The sequence below is a fragment of the Mus pahari genome, chromosome 13 (assembly GCF_900095145.1).
Source record: "Mus pahari chromosome 13, PAHARI_EIJ_v1.1, whole genome shotgun sequence".
Classification (NCBI taxonomy): domain Eukaryota; kingdom Metazoa; phylum Chordata; class Mammalia; order Rodentia; family Muridae; genus Mus; species Mus pahari.
The window spans coordinates 79,805,247-79,811,410 of NC_034602.1; positions in this window are offsets into that span (position 1 = coordinate 79,805,247).

A 6,164-nucleotide genomic window follows, 5' to 3' on the forward strand; every position below is an offset into this window, starting at 1 on the left:
CTCTCTCTCTCTCTCTCTCTCACACACACACACACACACACACACACACACACACATACACACACACACACATTTGAGAAGTAATAATTAAATTAAATCAATTCTAAAATCTTTTAATCAAGCACTTTGTGATAATAGTTCTTGTTAAAGCCATGCTGAGTCTAATTTATAAATTAAAATTATTTTGGGTATGCATGAATTAGTGACATGTGCTCTCAAGGCTTGGTACTCTCTGGGTTTCAGGCATCCGCAGATTGTCTTGAAATGTGTCCCCATCACATAAGTGGGCAGTTGTGCCACCCCATGATCTGCTTATATCCCCGAATTTCCAGTAGTCAGTGTGAACTGGCTCAGAGCAGCCATTAACTGAGCTAACTCAGAGGCTATAGTCATCACCACCTTCACCTTCTACTCCAGCTGCTCCAAATGGCGAATGCCCACATTTTTAATGAGGCATACAAAAAATTTAAATATTAGTAGCATGTCAAGAAAATTTAAATGTACAAAATTTTCATATAATTCTCCTTCCTTTCTTAAGTTCCCAAGAAGTTAAATTTCAAATAGTAGAATTTAAGTTTAAATGAAAAAAATGTAGAACCCAACTGACATTTTTCCTTTTGAGTTAAATACAGAAGGGAAGCTCAGAATTTCTGCCCCTTATGGCTGTTACACCTACACGTAACGTGGAGAACAGGGCCAGCAGCATCTTTTCATGCCAGAGCTTCAGTGACAGCAAAAATGACCAATCTCTACTTCATCCTTATGAAACCTTCCAACAACAGGGTCAAGCTACTCACCATCAGCCACACCCTGGTAAATGACTTCAAACTAAGATGAGCCACACACATGGGCTGTTATTATACTTAGTGAGGAGGTCAACCCTCAGTTTCTTCTCTTGCTCAGTTTGAGGGCACGGTGAGTCTGTTGTGTCTTATTGGATGTGCTATCGTGCTAGGGGAGTGTCCGTAACCCCATGACCTCAGAACTATTACATGTGCTCAATGCTTTTGGAAAAGCAGATTTCATTTACTAGCTTGAAAAGATGGCAAAATACGTCTTGGGAAAGTTACATGGAACATCTCACAAGCAGACTCACCTACACCAGTGGTTCTCAACCTTCCTACTGTTTCAATCCTTCAGTACAGTTCCTCATGCTGCCGTGACCCCAATCACAAAATTAGTGTCACTTCTGCTTGATAACTGTAATTTTGCTGCTGCTATGAATTATAATGTACTTGTCTGGTATGTGACATCTGCAAAAGGGGCATTTGACCTCACAGGGGTTAAGACCCACAGGTTGAGAACTGCTAACCTAAAGCGTCTGGCCAGCCTGTGTTCAGACAGTCGTCTCTAGCTCTGGATCCTGATTTGAATATCTTAACATCTAACCTCCAATTTTAGTGAATTACCCAAACAAATATTTCTGGTGGTCCAGGCCCATGTTGTTTATGCACATGTCATTTAGATATGCTCTCAAAGTACTCTGATGGTTCACTAAACTCTTAGGGTTATTTTTGTAGAAAAGATACTTTGCACCATTTTAAACATGAGTCATCATTAGCATATATTTTCCATAACTTATTTTTCTCTGTTTTATTATTTATTCGATACTAAATAGTACAAGTATATAAAACTAATGGTTTTGTTTGCTTACTTGCTTTATTTATTTATTTATTTATTTATTTATTTATTTATTTATGTATACCAAGCCTTTCTACCTAGCCCTAGTTTTGTTTGCTTACTTGCTTTATTTATTTATTTATTTATTTATACCAAGCCTTTCTACCTAGCCCTGGCTGATGGCTGTTGTGCTCTGAACATTATGTTTATCAGAGTCCTAGAGAGCCAGAAAGACTGTAATCTACATCACCTCTGAACTCCAATAACTACATTTCCCCCTGTAGCTAAGTGGTTACAATTACATGTTTAACTGTAGTTCCTGTAAACTGGGTGACAAATTTCCTTAAATTTTCAAAAATGAAAAATCTATCTTATGTCTCAGAATCCCTACGTCATTTGTAATAAATTGTACAATGCCAGAGCATTGTGACAGTTAATACTCAATGCTTAATAAAGTGGTTAATTGCAACAGAGCAGTTGTAGACTAAGCCATTCCTCAGGGTCATTATGGCTTCCCTGAGAGTGACCTTATAAGATACAGTTTGCCTGTCACTCAGCTATGATTTGCAAAGTCGGGCTGCACTAAAACAGCATAGCATCTCAACAAATATCTAGGTTACACACCCAGATGACTATGCGCCTGGTACTTAGGTGTATAGTCATAGCTAGGGATAACCAAGACGCACCAGGCTTAATCTGATATTTTAGTTTTGTTATACAAGTTGCCCAGATGGCAAATATAGCCTCATTGAAAACATAGCTAATATTGCAAAACCATTTGCATTGTGATCTCTCATCATGCTTGTTTTTCTAAACATTCCATAAGACAAGCTCCGTACGTGGCACTAGAGTTCTCCATAGCACCTGTGGGAGGTGCGAAGACTTCATCTTTTTCTACTGTGTAGGCTTTTTTGTACCTGGATAAAACCAGTCATCCTAAAACTTCATAGAGATAGCAGCTCTCCAGATACATTTCTTCCTCTTTGTAAAATGTAGATAATGAGTTCTTCTTAGATCAAAGTTCAAAGTCAATAGATATGAAATGACTTACACAACGTACATCTTCCTGAGTTAGATGTGGATAAAGAGACAACTCTTTGGGGAGGACCTGGCCTTTGTTTGTTGTTTAGGTGGTCTTCATTGCAGACAAAGACTCTGAGTAAATGGGTTAATACCTGTAAGATGATCACAGAACATACTTGTAAGATGATCACATAACATACATGTATGTGAACAGGAAAGGGAAGAAAGGCTATAGTTCTATACTAATGATCAGAATTCCATTGTAGGCAACCAAGTCTCCATTCTCCCATGTCTTCTTGAGATACAATGTGGAATGTACCACAGAAGGAAAAAAGAAACTGCGTACTTAATCTCATATTCTGGTTCCTCACTGTGTATGATGACATTGAATCCTAATACTTCCATACTTTCTTCTATAGACTGGAGAAAAAAAAACCAGACTCTAGATAAGTGAAACTCAGAAAATAGTAGTGGCATGATTCAGATTCAGTGGTATATACCAGAGATTCTAGCTAGCACTTGGGAGAAAAATGAAATGGCCAGACTGAGAGCTGGGGACCCGACTAGGCTATATTTCAAAATGTACATGAAGCCTAGAATTAGATTTATTGCAAACTCCTTGAGGCTCCATAGCTTTTGATGAACCAGAGAGTTCTTATTTCAACCCTTATCTTAGACCATTATAGTGTAATAAATGAAGTAAGACAATAAGTTTTTGTGAATAAATAATTCCCTGGGATCAGACTATATCCATGTAAACTGCTTGGAAATATGATTAGTCAATAAGTGTTGCCTAAAATGTGGTATATCCATACAATGGAATACTGTTCAGCTAATATCAGCTATTAAAAAACACACACACAATGAATTTTGCAGGCAAATGGATGGAACTTGAGAATATCATCCTGAGTGTGGTAACCCAGACCCAAAGGACATGCATGCCGTGTACTCATTTATAAGTGGGTGTTAGCCATAAAGTACAAGATATCCATGTTATGCTCCATAGACCCAAAGATGTTAAGCAAGAAGCAAGAACCAAGTGAGGATGCTTGAATCTTACTTAGAAGGGGGGATAAAGTAGTTGCAGGAGGCAGATTGATGGAGGGAACTGGATGGAAGGGAGGATGTGGAGGGGAATAGGGGGATCAGGATCAAGTATGGGGAGAGACAGGGGAGATGGACAGATGGCCATGAGAATGACTGGAAAGCTGCAGTTAGTCAGGGTAGGGCATGGGGGGTGTATCTCAAGGATGTGACAGAGGCCTGAGATAGGGGAGGCTCTCAAGAATCAAAGGAGATGACCTTAGCTGAGACTCACAGCAGTGGGGATATGGATCCTGAAGAGGCCACCTCCTGTAGCCAGGCAGGAACCACAGTGGAGTGATAGGGACACCAACCCATAAAACTTTAGATCCAAAATTTACCCTGCCAATAAGAAATGTGGGGATGGAGGATGGAGCAGAGACTGAGGGAATGGCTAGCCAATAAGCATTCCAAATAGAGACCCATCTCATGGGCAAGCACCAATCCCTGACACTATTAATGACTCCTGTTATGCTTGCACACAGGAGTCTCGCATGGCTGTCCTCGGAGAGGCTCCATCCAGCAGTTGACTCAGACAGATGCAGAGACCCATAACCAAACATTGGATGGAACTTGGAGACTTTTATGGAAGAGTTTTGGGAAGGAGTGAGGGCCCTGAAGGGTATTGGATCTCCACAGGAAGAGCAGCAGAATCAACTAACCTGGACCCTTGACAGGTCTCAGAAACTGAACCACCAACCAAAGTGCATGTATGAGCTGAACCAAATCCCCCTTCCCCTGGCCACACGTATGTAGCAGATGTGGAGCCTGGCCTTCATGAGGGTCCTGAGCCAATCAACCAGGGATTCTCCCTAAAGCTGTTGCTTTTCTGTGAATCTGTTCCCCTAACTCAGCTGCTTTGTCTGGCCTCGGTGGGAGAAGAGGAGCCTAGCCCTGCAGAAACATGAAGTGCCAGGACAGGGGCTCTACTCTCTCAGGTTAGAAGGGGAGGGGGATGGGAGGAGGGACTGTGGGAGGGGAGGGCTGGGAGGGGAGACAGTGATCAGGTTGTAAAGTGAATTTAATATGGGAGGGTTTAGAGGAAGGAAAAGGAAGAGAATATGATATAACTATGTTATGATCTCAAAAAATGAAAAAGTAATAAAAAAATGTTGAATCTGGAAAAAGTAATTCTCATGTCCTGTGTTTACAGACTGTTTTTATATTCTTTCTTGTTTACAGCAGAGAGTGAAATGCTACATGGATAATTCAAATAAGGCTTTCAATAGCCAAGTAATTCATACAATTCCAACTCTTAACAGTTTTCAAAATTATAACTGTAGCCCATAGCACTTATGACATCCTTGGGTTAGGAATTTGGTATTTTACGTGGATGTATTTTGTGGCTGTATGGCTGGTCTGTTCAACCCATTTATAAGACTTAAGAAGAGTTAATATTTGCTGATGGATCAAGTAATGTGCAGAGGCATACCTTATGGGCATAGATGGAACCAGACATTACAACTATGAAATATTACCCGTGGAAACTGCATTAGAGTTGTAGTCATGGAATTCCGAACGATGAACTGTGTGGCTGGTGTTATTAATTCCTATGCTGTTGTCTTAGTTAATTTACTTAGCTAAGCATTCAGCACAGAGACAGTAGAAGCCCTCTCGACTCATGTGAAAAACTTTTCCGTGTTTAATAGATATATTCTGATGCTGATATAACTATAGAAACACAAACTTTCTAAATCATAATTGCAGGAAAGTCATAAAATTCTACTTCATCCTTGATCATTTACAGCCACTCAACTCTCAACTCCAAGCCTTGATCATTTCAATACTGGTTTCAAATAAGCTACAGTATGTACTGGTGAGTACTGAAGTATTGACAATGGCCCTATGAAAAACAGGAGTCATATTGTGATCTCGAACAGGGACACAAACTTTTAGACTGTTTTCTTAATTGTGGTGATGAGGTAGACTTGATTTTCCTTGAAAAGTGGGGCTGTAGAGATGGGGCTTTCAGTGTTTAAGAGCACTTGCGGTTCTTACAGAGGAGCTGGGATCGCCCTCCAGCACCCACATACTGGCATAAAGCCCTCTATGATGCCAGTTCCAGGGGATCCTACATCTTCTTCTGGCCTCTGAAGGCAGGAGGCATAAGAATGGCACACAAACTTTCACATAGGTAAATTGCCCATATACCTAACAAAATCTTCTTAAAAATTAAAAAATCTTGATTTGCATTTCCCTGATGATTAAGGATGTTGTTCTTTTAGGTGCTTCTCAGTCATTTGGTATTCCTCAGTTGAAAATTCTTTGTTTAGCTCTGTACCCCATTTTTAATAGGGTTATTTGGTTTTCTGGAGTCTAACTTCTTGAGTTCTTTGTATATATTGGATATTAGCCCCCTATCGGATTTAGGATTGGTAAATATCTTTTCCCAATCTGTTGGTTGCCTTTTGGTCTTATTGACAGTGTCCTTTGCCTTA